This window comes from Dryobates pubescens, chromosome 3, assembly GCF_014839835.1.
Source record: "Dryobates pubescens isolate bDryPub1 chromosome 3, bDryPub1.pri, whole genome shotgun sequence".
NCBI lineage: Eukaryota > Metazoa > Chordata > Aves > Piciformes > Picidae > Dryobates > Dryobates pubescens.
In genome coordinates, this window is record NC_071614.1 from 40457100 (window position 1) to 40472266 (window position 15167).

At 40.2% G+C, this 15167-nt stretch overlaps 1 protein-coding gene across 1 annotated transcript in view; it reads right to left on the minus strand.

The window, feature by feature from the left end:
• EIPR1 (EARP complex and GARP complex interacting protein 1) overlaps positions 1–15167 on the minus strand; it is a 59464-nt gene that overhangs the window by 26005 nt on the left and 18292 nt on the right. The gene's annotated exons all lie outside the window — the stretch shown is intronic.

Genomic DNA, 15167 nt, shown 5'->3' on the forward strand with positions numbered 1-15167 from the left:
CACAGTCCAGTTGCTGCCACACATAATTAGCACACATGGAAGGTGCTTATCCCTGTTTAAAGGCAAAACTCAGCGCTCATGGAACATAACTGGGGGTGACAAGCTTTCCAAGCTTCATTCCTCATATTGACGTTAATGAGGATGACCCACCAATTACATTGCTTTACTCCCTGAGAATAAGGATTTAAACTAAGCACCACTGCAAAGCACCTAGCCCTATCCTCTTGTAGCCCACCCTTTAGATATTGTTAAGATCCTCTCTCAGTCTGCTCTTCTCCAGGCTAAACAGTTCCAGGTCTCTCAGCCACTCCTCATCAGAAAAATGTTCCAGTCACCTCAGCCTTTTTGTGGCCCTCTGTTGTAGTATGGGTGTAGGTGTTCAGTCACCCTAGAGCACAGCTTCCAGGCCAAGATGTTAGCAGGCGAAGACATTTCTTACGTTACACAGCAAAGTTACGTACGCTATCAGAAGGCACATGTGTCACATCTTAATTGGTTATTTTCCAGTGACATGTGTGTAATTAAAGCATACATAAAGGTTAAAATAACAAAACTATATTCTAACATCCAACCAAATTGTGCCACATTTCTCTCTTCAAAAAAGAATGTAAACATCTTGTAACTAAGTCAGAAACCAAACATAGCTGTTCCAAAGCTATCAGAAAACAACCCTTCTCCTACAGCCCTCCATTAACATTTTCCTTTGAAGGGTTCTCTTCAGTTGGATCTATAGAATTATGTTTTACCCTTTACTACCAATAAATAGAAAACTCAATTTTATAATGAACAGTTAAGTAAACTTCTCTCATGGCCTCAAGTTGTACTAGGGGTGCTTTAGACTGGATATTAGAAGAAACTTCTTGACTGAAAGCGTTCTCAAAGACTGGAACAGCCTTCCCAGGTAGGTGGTTGAATCTTCATCCCTGGAGATGTTTCACAGCAGTAGAGATGCAGTGCTGACGGATGTGGTTTAGCATCAGACTCCATAGAGTTAGATAATGATTAGACTCGATGATCTTAAAGTCTTTTCCAATTAAAAATTCAAATAAAAAATACCATCCAAAAGAGAAACTCACACACACGTAGCAAAATAATTACATGATGAACAACCCAACCACAGAATGATGAGAAAGTATGATGGTCAGTGCACACCTGGCATTGCCCGTCACCCAATACAACAATCTGGAGAGATGCAGATGGGGAGAAGACCAGTGTAGCAATGTATATACTCTGGTGGTTCTAGCCACTGGCCCAGGTATTTATCCAGAAGATAAATAGGGCAGTGCCATCCACTACAGTAGGAACAGAAATCAGCCACAGCTATCTTAAGCAAAAGCTGAGGACCAACTACTTGCTGTAGGATGTGTTAAATGTGAAAAGCCCAGAGGACAAGCAGCAATGAACAATGTGCTTTCTCTGACATCATTTACATGCCACTCTTCCACAGTTCTTTCCCCAAGTACATCATATCTTAGAGTGCCTTATTACAGAGCCATAAGCAGACACAAGCAGTGTCAGCTTCCACCAGTGGAAAGGTAAACAAGAACAACTACAACGTGTGTGTTTTCAAAAGGAAGGAAGCCAACTCTGAAAAGGGTCTTCTTAGGCTAAAATTACATTAACAGGAGAAAAAAGGTCTTTGTTGTAAAGGTCAATCTGAACATTGTATATGCAAAACCAGCCCCAAACAGCAGAGAATAGGCCAAAAAGCAATTGATATGTAGGAAGTAAAGGCAAAATACAAGATTTCAGATGTATTAAAAATATAGACAAACAAAATAAGAACCACAGGTATTTAGGTCAAACCAGTAAGAGAAGAGAGTCATTTCTGCAAGAAGGAAAGAGAGGTAAGAAGAAGAGTTTAACTGCAAGCACAGAACTCAGAACACACAAGCACAGGGTATTTGATAGACCTACTAAATTTAAAACATGATGCACACAGCCTATACAAGTTGAATGCAGTATCAGAAGACCATACCTCTTGAGATAATGAATAATCTTTTATTAACACTTAATTTAACTAATTGCCATCCACACTAAACAGCTATTTCCAAACCATTTGAGGAATATCCTTCACTCTAAATCTGTGTGCTACTGAATGAAAAGGAGGAAGCAGAAGCAGATGTCCATGGAATCTTTTGTTTGGTTTGGGGTTTGTTTTTTCCTTTTTTTCCTCCTTTTTTCTGCAAAGAGCAAGTCAATGCACAGCATGCATCACGCATTATATAAATAATAAATCATAGACTCACAGAATCATTTTGGTTGGAAAAGATCTTGAAGATTATCATGTCCAACCATTATCTAACTCTACCAGGGCCGGTGCTAAAATCACATCCCTCAGCACATCATCTCTGAAACACCTCCAGCAGTGGGGATTCAACCACCTCCCAGGAGAGCCTATTTCAGTCTTCAGGAACCCTTTCAGTCAAGAAGTCTCTTCTCATATGCAACCTAAACCTCCCCTGGTGCAACATGAGGCCACTTCTTCTCATCCTATCAGTTGTTATTAGGGAGAAGATGCCAACACCCACCTCAGCACAACCTCTTTTCAGGGAGTTGTAGAGACCCAGATGATCTCCCCTAAGCCTCCTTTTCTCCAGACTAAACAAGCCCAGTTCCCTCAGCCACTCCTGAGCTGTTCTCCAGACCATTCACCAGCTTCATTGCTCAAACACCTCAATATCTTTCTTGTAGTGAGAGCCCCAGAAATGAACACAGTACTCAACCTAAACTGAATGTGCAAATAATAGCTCATAGGGTGAGATTTATCAAATGTTTCACCTTGATACTGTATACATGACAGAATATTAAAGAACAGCACAGAGGAAGTTCGGGTAGATTTTAATCACTGAGAGGTTGGTACTGTGCATACAGAGTGTGGGCTGTTCCACCATTATCAACATCTAAGAGAAGCAGCACGAAAGTATATCATGAAAAACAAACTACACATTTCTCAAGCCATCTTCCCTCTCAGCAGAGCACCACATGGCTTGAGATGGCCTTGAAATGTCATTTTTCATTTCTGACATTCTGATTGTATGTTCCTAGAAATATTTTTTCCTTTAAAAAGGCTTAGTTTCTTGGACAATCAGGTTTTAACATAGAAAATCCTGAAACAACTACAACAAGCACTGGTTTGAAGACTGAGGGAAACTGAGGAATGAAATAACAACCTAAATAAGTAAAAAAAAACCACCAAACCCTGAATCTTCCCCTGACTCAGCCTACTATAACACTTTGGTGTTCTGACAATTGTCAAGAGCCACTAATGAAATGAATCTGTTTGAATTTTTAATGTGTGCAGCAATTTTACCTGAACTTTATATTTGTTTTCAGCTTATTAGTACAGAATCTGCTACAGAGCAGGATTGAAATGTACCTTGATACTCCAGACAGAAGAGATTTGACTGAGCAGTGAGAACAAGTTTATCAGAGCTCCGCATCTTGCAGACTTATCTATGCCAGTTCTTGGAGCCCAGCACATAGTGCCCCCTCTGGAAAGCTGCTCGGCTGCTCTGATGATATGATGTCTATCAGGAGCTATTTGCTCTTCCAGAAAGCAAGAGAAGCTTATCTTTTGGAAATGCAATTTGACCACAGCAGATTTGTCTATTAATGGCTGATACTATGGAGTATGTTAAGCAATTATTACATTTTTATCATTGGAAAAAAAAAATAAATATTAATTGCTCTACATCTTCCATATGTGCATGGATTCTCTAAAACAGTTCTAAAAGTAAGGATACCTGACAAACCTACTAGGCATCTCTACAGCACTGTAGTCATCCGCTCTTTCAAATAGTGGAATTATTTCTTTTCTTCTGACCTTGTTTACAGTAATAGGTACCTTTTAATACCTGCATTAGATATTAAAGAAACATTAATAGCAATATTAAGCAACATCAAGAAAGGCTCAGTGACAGAGTTGCTTCTTCATTTTACTATAAATAGACAAATTCTACTGCCTTCTAAAGACTACATTAATTACATTTTGGTAGTAAGTGTTTCTTCCTATGCCACTGTTGCACATATGTAAAATTAGCTGCTTCTTATAAAATAAGCTTAGACAAAATAAGCTTATTATGGGAAAGGACTATTTGCAAAGGCATGTAGTAATAGGACAAGGGATAATAGTTTTAAACTAGAGAAGGGTAGATTTAGATTAGGCATTAAGAAATCTTTACTATGAGGATGATGGAACACTAGACCAGGTTGCCCAGGGAGGTGGTGGAGGCACAGTCCCTGGAGGCATTCAAGGTTAGGCTTGATGGAGCTCCAAGCATCCTGATCTAGTTGGGGATGCCCCTGCTTACTACCGGGGAGTTGGATTATGTGACCTCTAGAGATCCCTTCCAACTCAGTGCATTCTATGATTCTCTTGTAACATAGATACAATGACAAAAGGGTCTGAAGTACAGGTTGCTACAGAATTTTATGCCATTCCATGCCAGTTTCACTTAATTGGGAGCAGTGGTAAAGGATAACATTCACTATGCATCAGAAAGGGCAAACACTAAAAGCTGTAACACACGAAACTCCTCAACCCTCAGCCCATTGTCCTCCTCTTTCAGTTAGGTTTGAAGATGCTCATAGAAAATGGCAGACTCTCCAGCTGTTGGATGACTGCCCATCACAAGCTGTATGTGTGTCACAAATCTTCATATTCTAATTTTAAACCTTGGGTAAATTTTGCAATTAGATGCATGACTAAAACCTGTAGAACAGACTTGATCCAGAGCACTATTAGTTTCTCCTTGCATTTTTTTTCTGTACTTATCTACAGTTCTGACACTTTATTAATTCCCAGATGTGTGAAACCAAAATGGAATTGCCACAGCCTCCTGTAGAAGAAATTTTAGATACAGCTAGCCTTAAGGAAGGTTTACTTTTCCCTTACACAAAGATAACATTTTCTCCCCGATAAAAAGAGAGGGCAAACACTAACACTGAGTGAAAGTTTCACTCCATTATGACAGATGAACTGGAGCGTTTTTGTGAGTCATGATTCCTCTCAATCAAATAATCCCTAGCAACAAACCTACAGAAATCCATAGACCAAGAGAAGTCTCATTGCATAGAGATTCAAGTCCCACAACCAGCTTCTCCGGGCTGTGTGACAAACTCACTAGCAGTATACATATTTGTGGAGTCACCCATACAGCCTTATTTCCCAAGTGAGCATATTAAAGCTTAAAATTCCAGTATTGCTAAGTAATTTCACTACCACTTCTGTAGTGCCATTGCTTACCTAGAATATCTACAGGCATAGAGAAAAATCCAGGTTTTCTCTTCTTTTACTCTCTTCATATCACCCCACTGCACACATATACACCTAACATCTCTCGTATTATTTTTTCAGAATATGAGACCAATATGAATGCAACATTTAAATGACAATGCCAGTCACTCTATAAAAGAAAGAAATCCTAGCAAAATACATGGTGTCTATTTGAGTCATACTTACATGCCTTCCTTAAAGCTGTTTACATAGTTTGAAAGCTCTTTTCCATCCCCGAATCATACTGAAACCGCAATTTTTGTGTCACAGCACCAATGCAGAAGAGAATGGATAAGGTTAAGCTAGTTACTGTTGGAGTCATATCATTGAGTGTATTACAAAGAAGTTATTTGGTTTAACTAAACATTATTGAACCTTTGAGAATGTGTCGGTTCTAGTTTTATGGAGAACAAGTGAAAGTTTTACAGAAACTTTCCTGCATTCCTGAAATACTCTTCACATAAAATGACTCAGGAATGAAACAATGAACTTTTGAATCTGTCACATTTGTTTCTTCACTCAAGAGCAATGCCTTGTTCTAATTTATCACGCATGTTCTGTAAGCATTTGGGTAAATAGAGATAAGAATGGAGCCAGATGCACTGTTCCATCTGCAACAACCACCTGTTAAACACTGCCCAGGTTCATCAATGCCATCTTCTGGGCAGAGGACACCATTTGCTGGAGCGACCATACACAGCTTCATCTACCTGGCTCTGTTGAAATAACTCAGGTTTACCAACAATCTAACCAGAATTCAGGGAAGGAGCAACTAAGCTCACATTTTGACAGCACTGTTAGGAAGCAACTACACATGATGGTGGCAGCAATGAAGGTGCAGTAACCAGCCATGGGAAACAAACTGTGGTGAGTTCAGCTGAAGCCTGAGAGAAAAAGAATCACGGCTACAGAGCACGAGGCTCTCTTTAGATGCCTACTTTACAAGTCGAACAAGTGAGAAAAGTCTCTGCATGCAGAGTGTGCAATTTACAAAGGGTCACAACTTGGTCAAATCAATACCAATTTTCACTGCAGCACTCAGAAGGACTTCTCAATGAGGGCTATTTCCATTACAATTTTCAGCTTGCCACTACCAACTGTTCCAACACAGAAAAAACCCTAAAAGTTATAGACAGGTGAAGCATCCAGTTTATCCTCCTCCAAACACCACTGCCCTTGGAGAATTGCTTCAACTTGAAGTAATACCCTCCCAGAAAAAAATAAACCTGAAAAAAAAAAAATCTGCTCCCAAAATGTAAACATAGCAGTATGTTATGAATAAATTTTAAAAAGAACACATATGCAAGATTAATTACATGTACCTGTTACTCCTTAACAGAATTATGTCACAGGTAACAGCTCAATTCATTGTTCTGTTGCTGGAACACAGTAGCCAGCAGACATTCCTTAACTACACAATCTCTTAACAATTACAACTATAGTAGATGCAAAAGGAAATAACATGGATACAAAACTACAGATTTCTGATTCTGGGTGCAATACGTTTGCTCAGCACATGAAACTCATTCCTGCCTGTGTGAAAATTTGCTATTTTTTAATGAATTTGCAGATTCTTAAGCTACAAGGGATTGTCTATGCACTTAACACAACTTTGCTTCAGCAGTTCCTACAATGAATGCAATAAATTCCTATAGAATGAAATAACTGAGCTCTCTCATATCTCCAAACTTAGAATCGTAGTATTATTTCAGTTGCAAAAGACCTTGAAGATCATCAAGTCCAGCCATTGTCTAACTCTACTTAGGCTGGTGCTAAACCACATCCCTCAGCACCACAACCCTCTGCATCTTTGAAACACCTCCAGGGATGGGGAGTCAAGTACCTCCATGGCGTGCCTCTTCCAGTCTTTGGAAACCCTTTCAGTCAAGATGTTTCTTCTAATATCCAGCCTAAACCTCCCTTGGGGCAACTTGAGACCATTTGCTCTCATCCTACCACTTGTTACTAGGGAAAAGAAAGCAACACCCACCTCACTACAACCTTCTTTCAGGGAGTTATAGAGACCCCAAAGGTCTCTCCTCAGCCTCCTTTTCTCCAGACTAAACAACTGCAGTTCCCTCAGCCACTCCTCACAAGACATGTTCTCCAGACCCATCACCAGCTTTGTTACCCTATCCTGGACCTGCTCCAGCACCTGTCTTTCTTGTAGTAAGGGCCCCAAATCTGAACACAGTGTATTACTTAGAGAGAGAAACCTAAAATGTCATTCAGTATTATAATAAAAGACTTCATCAGAAAATGACAGAAAACTTCAAAACTTGAAAGAATTCACTGAGCATCCGGCATCATGCAAATCTGTTTATACAGACTTCTTGAAAGACAGAATTTGTTCTCTCTAACAACTTTTAAAAGACCTTATTACCCAACTCCAGTTAACATACTAAGAAACTGACTGATATCTGGACAACTGGCACGATAAATCAGAACAGATGTACAAGACAGACATTGTCTAGTTTATCACTGTAGAGAGTTAGTGTTCTTACTTAGATCTCTATTTGCTTTTAAGTTACTGAGAACAAAAAAAGCCATATTCATGTTGGAGCTGCAAAAGATTTTCCAATTGAAAGCAACCCAGTAGTTGTTTTCTTACACTGTATCACCTTACAGAAAGGTTTGTGGTTTGTTTGTTTTTGTTTGTTTTTAAAGAAGCTAAAGAAATCATTTTCTATTTTAAAACCTGATGGCTTGAGTTCTAAAAAGTGGAGACACTTCTATCAGTGAAATACTGCTAACACAAATTTAAACTAGAAAACCAAAGCCAATATATGGAATACAAAAAAATAAGCCTCATCAGAAGTGTGGATGAGGATCAACAGTCTGAAATTTCAGCAGGGACAAGGTCCAAGTATAACCAGAAACCCACCGACTTTATCTTTCAGATGTGGATTGAGGCACACCCAGAACTTGATTAAAGCCCTACTGCTTATCTGCATTCTGCTTGCCACCAGTTGGCCCACTGGAGTAATTGTTCCAAAAAGTGAAGTTCATATATTTACAGGCAGTAAATAGAGAAATTGTTTGGGAGTTTTTTAAACAGAAGAAACTTATGTCAAGAGAAGCTATTGAAAACAATATTGATCTTTATTCTTTGACAACAAAGATTAATATAAGATTTTGATAAGTTAACACTTGGTTCAACAGGGAAGTGAAAAAGATACTGCAAAAGTGCAAGAACAGAGGTAAAGGGACATATACAAAATACTACCACATGCCTCTCTCATCCCATCATTTACCAGGTTCAGGTGGATTCTGATCCCAGCTACACAGGCCCGTATAAGCCAACATTTCATCTTTCATTCTTCTGGCACACTTAATGAATAGAACCTACCATGCCACCAGAGTGTGCTCTGACATAGAGAACAACTGCAGCCTTGACCTGTCAGAAGCTTGAAGCAGTCATCCAAAGCAGCCTGGATCCAGCTCTACTCAGTCCTCCCTAATTACATCATTTTACATTTAACTTCTTCCGAGTTCAGATACATTGGAAGAGGTTGCCCGGAGAGCTTGTGGATGCCCCCTTCATAGAAGTGTTCAAGACCAGGCTGGACAGAGCCTTGAGCAACCTGGTCTTGTGGAAGGTGTCCCTGCCCATGGCCAGGGGTTTGGAACTAGATAATTTTTAAGACCCCTTCCAACCCAAACCATTCTATCATTCCTTATGGTCTTTAACTATACATATACATAAATCACCCTTGATTATTTTTTCTTCTCCCAAAAGTCAAGCTGGTTGTTGCTGGCCTCCTGTTCTCTTTTTGAGTAATTTCAAACCACATTATTTATGTTAGTAATTCAGGATTTTAAAACCAATTTTCTGTAATCAATAGCTATACACATCAGATGGCAGTATCTACAGGAAAGATGTTTTCATTTCACTTTCTGCTGTCATTCTGCTTGATTCCCCTGTGTTTAACCTTGAAGCCCAGATGACAATGCTTCCAACATCACTGCCTGCAGACATCCACACTGAAGCTGGAGGAGCTGAAGCATCACTGCCTGACAGGGTTTTGCTCTTTGATCAGCTTAGGTGGTGCAAAGCCAGCTGGCTGCAGTTATTCTGTTGCCCAGGGAACAAGTGAAGTGTATACTTCCTAAATCTGCACAGGAGGCCCTTATGCAGCATTGCCACAGCAGCTCTTACTGTGCAAGGCTGAAGTGGTGAAGCTGCTATAGCTACAGCCCAGCTGGTGCCCATTAATGCTCTCAGTGTGACAGGAACAAGCAGCTAATATTCAGAAGCCTCCTTCTTCCAACTGACAAAACAGAGTTATCACTCTTCCTTACTCATGTAAACATCCTTCCCCTAGCTTTAATAAAATGATTAATTTGGGGGGTTAATTCTTCAAGTGTGCATCTTTTTTTAAGGAATAACCTTGTAGGCTTTTTAGTCAACTGACAACAAGATAAACCATACTCTATGTGTTCGACAACAAGTCCCTCACAGACAAAAGAGGAGGGGTGGTGGGGAGGCAGAGAAATACCACACCATTTTTTTTTCTTGGTTAAGAAATTCATCCTTTGTGCTAAGAGCCCATGTAGCCTTTCAATTTGCATTTTTCTGAAACACATGGGATAAGACATATATAGAAATAAATATGTTTTCCTCCCCTCTACTCTGCCCTGGTGAGGCCATTCCTGGAGTATTGTGTCCAGTTCTGGCCTGCCCAGTTTGAGACAGACAGGGAACTACTGGAGAAAGTCCAACAGAGGGCTACAATGATGAGAGGATTGGAGCATCGCTCTTCAGTGGAAAGGCTGAGAGGATCTGGGGCTGTTTAGCCTGGAGAACAGAAGACTGAGAGGGGATCCTCTCAATGCTGATCAATATCTAAAGGGTGTAGGTCAAGAGGAGGCAGCTGGGCTCTTTTCAGTGGTCCCCAGTGATAGGACAAGGGGAAATGGGTACAAACTGCAACACAGGTTTCACTTAAAAATAAGGAAGGTGAGGGTGAAAGAGTACTGGACCAGGCAGCCCAGAGAGGTTGTGGAGCCTCCTTCTCTAGAGACTTTCAAAACTTACCTTGATATGTTCCTGCTCTAGGAGAACTGGATGACATGATCTCTGGAGATCCCTTCCTACCCCCACCATTCTGCGATTCTGCAAGGAGTTGTAGGCAGTTTATTTTTCTTTACATCACTTAAATGTGCTGCAGCCACTGCCACTTTTCTTTGGCTGCACCACTGCAGAATCTGTACCTGCACTAGCAAGGAGGTTGCACTGGATGATCTCCAGAGGTCCCTTCCAACCCTCCACCATTCTGTGAAAAGCTGCACAGCAGCACAGATAGGTATGTATTTCTTCTGACACTTCACATGACCAGATCTCCTAAGTCATGCTTTATATCTTATTTGATACCTCTCTAGGTATTTTAGCAAAGTAGGAAAGAATGGAGAAACCAACCCTAACTCCATACTTTTGTCTATGATAATTCTCCTGCTTTTGTCACCACCAGCACACCATAACAACAGTAGAAACCAGTGAAAAAAGCAAGGTTATCAGCAGCTGGATAAAAAAGCATTGAGAGCTGTAACCCTGTGCAGAGTGGAGCCACATAACACACCAATAAAAGTTAATGAACCATATTTACATGTTGGCTCCCACCATCACTGAGGCTGGTGAAGCTGAACACCATTATCAACATGGGTACTTTTACACAAAGAAGGACAAAGGCATGGCCTGGAGGCACTCATATCAACCACAAAGCCATGGCAGGTGTCAATTAAGTAGGGTTAGATTACAGCAATGAACTAAGTGTCCCAGTTGATGTTCTAATAGGTATTAAAACGCTTAATACCTATTACTACTTAGCAGGTTAATGGGAACTGCAAATTACTTATCCCCCCACTGAATCAGGCACCTTACCAGGCAGTTGTATTTTCAAGGGTCTATCTAAACAACCTTTAATACTCCCATTCTACTCCATAGTAATTCCAAAGACAATATGATGACTTGAGAGGTTCAGGGAAGTCTACTTCAAACAGGACACATCCAACATGAATAGTTTGTATACAGGGTAATGAACCTATCTTTTAAAATCAACCTAGGGGACCCCGGGATTGAAGAGAACATACTTTGGCCTGGTCAGGGGTCAGCTCTGAAGGATCCCATGGAAGACAGTCCTGGAGAGTAAGGAGATCTAGGAAAACAAACTGATTTTCAAGGTTTACATCCTCCTAAATTCAAGAGTGGTCCATCCAGACAAGCAGGAAGTGGAAGAGAAATAGCAGGAGGCTCACATAGGTGAACAAGGAGTATGTGGCTAAATTCAAACATAGAAAGAAAATGTACAAGAAATGGAAGAAGCGCCTGGCGACTTGGAAGGAATTTGGGAAAAAATATCCTGCCACGTAAGAATGTGGTAAGGAAACCAAATCTCAGCTGGAGTTGAATGAGGCAAGAGATGAAAGTAACACACTTCTACAGATACAGCTTCTACAGATATAGCAGCAGCAGAAGAAAGACAGGAGAAAATGTGCACCCACTTCTGAATGGGGCAGGAGGCTTGATGACAGAGAACACAGTAAAGTCCAAAGCAGTTACTGTTTTCTATGCCCCAGTTTTCACTATCCTCAGGATTCTGGAATCAGAGGCCCCCCAAGACAAGTCGGAAAGTCTAGAGCAATAAAGATTCACCCTCCACAGAGAAGCATCAAGTTAGGAACAATCAAACAAATGGGACCTGTGTGGATACATCCACAAGAGCTGAGGAAGCTACCCCATGTAATTATGAGGCTACTTTCAATTACCTTTGAAAGGTCATGGTGATGGGGAGAGGTTCCTGAGGACTTTAAGAAAGTAAAGGTCAATCCTACCTTAAAGATGGTTAAGAAGATGTATCTAATGAGCCTTCCTAGGAAGGTGATAGATTAGGTGAACATGAAAAATATTTCCAAGCATAGAGTGAGTATTCAGTACAAATCTAGGAAGAGCACACCGTGCCTGAAGAACACAACTGCATTCTGCTTGGTAAACATGGGGAGAGTAGTTGCCATTGTTTATCTTTACTTCAGCAAGACTGGTGGCAGCAATTTGAACATCCTGATAATGGTTGCCAAATAAAGATGAAATCCTAAATCAAGGGATAACAAGTCTCTCTGCTTCAAGTTAATTATATTATATATGCCCCTCTACTTCTTACACTTTCCCTATGTATCTTCTCTTACACACTGGCTGAGACACTGCTGAGCTTGACTCCTACAGCAGTCTTACACAAAACGGCTTCTAGTCCATGTCTGCCAACACTGGTTTGGCATCAGGAGAATCATAGAATCATTGCTATTGGAAAAGACCTTTATGATCACAGAATCCAACCATTATCTAACTCTACCAAGTCTGGTGCTAAACCACGTCTCTCACCACCACAGGTTAAGAGAACACAATCCAACAGATATCTATGCACAGAGGCTTTCAAACTCATACAGCAATCAACATTCACCACTTCTATAGCGATTTTCCATCCTATGGATCAGGCAGTCAATCATGATGCTTCAATTAAGGTTTTAGCTGAGCTGTACAGGGAAGTTGTGAACATCTCATCCCTGGAAGTGTTTATGACCAGGCTGGATGAAGCTTTGAGAAACTGGTCTAATAGAATGTGGTGGGTTGAGAGCAGGCCTAGCTCTCCCTCCCCCACAGAGAAAGAAACCACAGCTAACCCAGTTGGAGAAGCAAAGCTATATTTACAAGCATATATGGAATGCAGGTTGCATATACACAATATATACAGTATTTACAATATATATACAGAAATATACAGCAATGAAAAATAACACAACAAAACTCCCTCCTCCAGAAGAGGAGGGTTTCCCTCCCTGTAACCCCCTCTCTCCCCACTACCTCCCTTTTTTCCCAAAAAGGGCTTAGAGAGAGAAAGAAAGGCAGTTATTAAGGAAAAGAGATATTATTAGGCTTCAAAAGCACATGCAGGCATTAGTTTTGCTTATCTGAAGGTCAGCTCCGGCTAGTTTGCTGAGAAGCAGACAGGCTGGAACTCCGAAAAATTCCCACTGCACTAAAACTTAAAGTTGCATTCTACCAATGAAATTCGTTTAGAATATCATGTTTTCATTTTGATACCAAAACATTCAGCCAGAGTGTTTCAATACTGTCCCTTTCTTAAAGGCACAGCCTCAAACGGTCACATAGAAGAATTCCCTGTCCACAGCAGGAGCGTTAATTGAACTTGTAAATAAAGGATACAAATCACATGTGACAACTACAACTCCTAGAAAACCAACAGGTCCAGTTTACAGAGGATGTTAGAGGAACACCAAGCACATTTGTGTTTTTTCCCTTCAAATTACAGGAATAAACTTTCTTCTGTATATCCCACCACTACCATTGACAAGAGTACTGGGGAATATTTAGGGGGACGCATTCAACTTCCCTCCCCCTTTTAATGACAGTAGCATCTCACATAATTGTGCCAATGAGTTCTCTACATGGAGTGTTTTCACTACAGCTAAGGAAAGTGAAACCAATGAAGTCAGTGTCATCTGCTGTCTTCAATATTAAGCAGCTGAAAGCATCACCAGCAGCATTATTTCCAATCCCCTCACTGATGAATTTTCACTGCAGGAAAGTTGTGGGGGGTTTTTAATACATAAGTTTACTGTGCAATAACAGCAATGCACCAGACAGCCATAACTCACAGCAGAGTTAATGTTTTAAATTAATGGATTTGGAAATGCAAACTTTTCACCAAAATTAAACAGCAGTTTAATGGTTGTATGTCTCCACATTCTACAACCCAAGCTATTTATGGAATCTTCACAACCCCTGCACAGTGGTTATCTGTCTTGTTTGGAAAAAGAGAACAGAAACACAAGGTCTGTGTTTGCACATGGGTGAAGTTGAAAACAACCTTCTCCATTCACACTTCATGCCCTCTGGTGGCTTTGTGTGTCCCTACATGTGATGGAAGGGCAGAATCTATTCTTGTAGGAACTGAAAAACACATTTGCACTGGGAATGCATCCGTTTCCATATATTTCAATGGATTGGAGTAAGAATCTTTAATCTTAAGAGAAGCAGAGGCAAGAGCAAACAAAAGATGACAGCAAAATAGAAAATTTTTTTCAAGTATTTAAAACTATCTGGGAAAGGTTTTTAATCAACTTTAAGAGAGCTGCTTTTGTTAGTCACTCACTTTACAGATAGAATCGCTTTTGTTGCAATGGTAACAACTCCATATCAACCAACCAAAAACATGCAAACACCTCAATATTGTTACACTTGATAGAGATAAAGCTTTATTTTAATTCTTCCTACTGAGAAGAAACTATCTTGCTCTATCCCATGGGTTTAAAGAAAGGATATATCTGAAAGGCTAAAGCTCAAAACAGAAGACTAATTTCACCATGAGCTCCTCAAAGTGTCATTAGTGTGATGGTGCCAACTCCTAATCTCACAGGAGTTGACATTTTCAGGTAATTCCACGCCATGCTCCTACCAAAGGCAAGAACAACAAAGGAGACCAGAAAACTCGGTGGTCAAAAAAACTCCATCAGATTAAATTCTCTATGTAGAGAAATTAATTAATGCAGGTAGAGAAAAGACATTCAAGACATTCTGCACTAGGAACTGTTAGTTACAGCTCAAAAAAAAAAAAAAAGCAGCTTTTTATAGCAAGACTAATCTTTGAACCTAATGTACAGCAGTTTCTATGAAAGCCAGCAAAACACTGGACATCCTTACAAAGAGCACCAAGAATAAAAAAGAAATTATTTCACAGCCCCACAAGAACTTGTTATGCCTATCACAAACTGAGAGTGCAAGACTAGTGTCTAGATCCAGAGAAGGGCATAGCACAAGCTGGAGAAGGGCGACATAAACAAAGAGGATAGAACAGCTGTCTTATTAGGTGTTCAA